Consider the following 1,108-nt stretch of genomic DNA (forward strand, 5'->3'; position numbering starts at 1 on the left):
AGTTAAAACAAGCCGTATATAAGGTATCTTGAACCAGTAACTAGTGATATATTTACGGCACTGTTTGCCGATTGCCATTTGATGAGGATGAGTTTCTAGCGTTAGGGGGAGGAATTAGAAAAAATTCCCAATGAGATTACATGGTGAACATAGTCGTTGTTACACCTTGACTCCCCTATGAATTAATGAGAGCTGGAAATTCAGAAAATTGTGCATTTGCATAATTTGGCAAACCAGTTACCAAATGTGTTCACTGATACGACATGATATACCCGCTGAAAATGTTCCATCAAGAGTTGATGTTCCTAAAGAACAAACTGATGGTAACAAAATGAATGAGCCTAGGGTTCAGTTAAAAAGGGGGAGACTAGCAAGTTCTAAAGATAAAAATCCCCGAAAAAAAATTGTTGAGCAAAGCAGAAAGGTTCGGAAAGAACCTGATATTGAAAGATGTCTGAAAGAAGACATAAGTGGAAAGGTTCCCGAAAAACTTGATATTGAAAGATGTCTGAAAGAAGGCATAAGTGGAAAGGTTCCAGAAGAACCTGATACTGAAAATGTCTAAAAGAAGGCATAGATGAAAAGGTTCAAGAAGAATCAAATAAAGATATGGATCCAGATGACGAAAAGGGAACAGAAAAGTATGATTTCCATCAACTACACCCTTGATGAAAAGTTATAAGATAAAAAAAGTAATAGATAAAAGATGTTGATGGAATGTTCTCCTTTTCTGTCCAAAGATATCGATCATGAAAATGATGATCCCGATCCAAGGTCCATTTAGGAATGTTAAAAGACATGATTAGGAGGAGTGGCAGAAGGCCATTCGAATTGAATTATTCTCCCTAAATAAAAGGAATGTCTTTGGACCGATAGTCATAACACCTGAGAATATTAATCTTGTTGGGTATAAGTGGGTATTCGTGAGAAAATTAACACGATATAAAACCTGATTAGTTGCCCAAGGTTTTTCTCAGAGACCGGGAATTGATTTTGAGGAAACGTATTTCCTGGTAATGGATGCAATTACTTTTAGATTTTGATGAGCCTAACGGCGTCTAAAAATCTTAAAATGCATCTCATGGACGTTGTGACTGCGTATTTGTAT

This window comes from Brassica oleracea, chromosome C5, assembly GCF_000695525.1.
Source record: "Brassica oleracea var. oleracea cultivar TO1000 chromosome C5, BOL, whole genome shotgun sequence".
Classification (NCBI taxonomy): Eukaryota; Viridiplantae; Streptophyta; class Magnoliopsida; order Brassicales; family Brassicaceae; genus Brassica; species Brassica oleracea.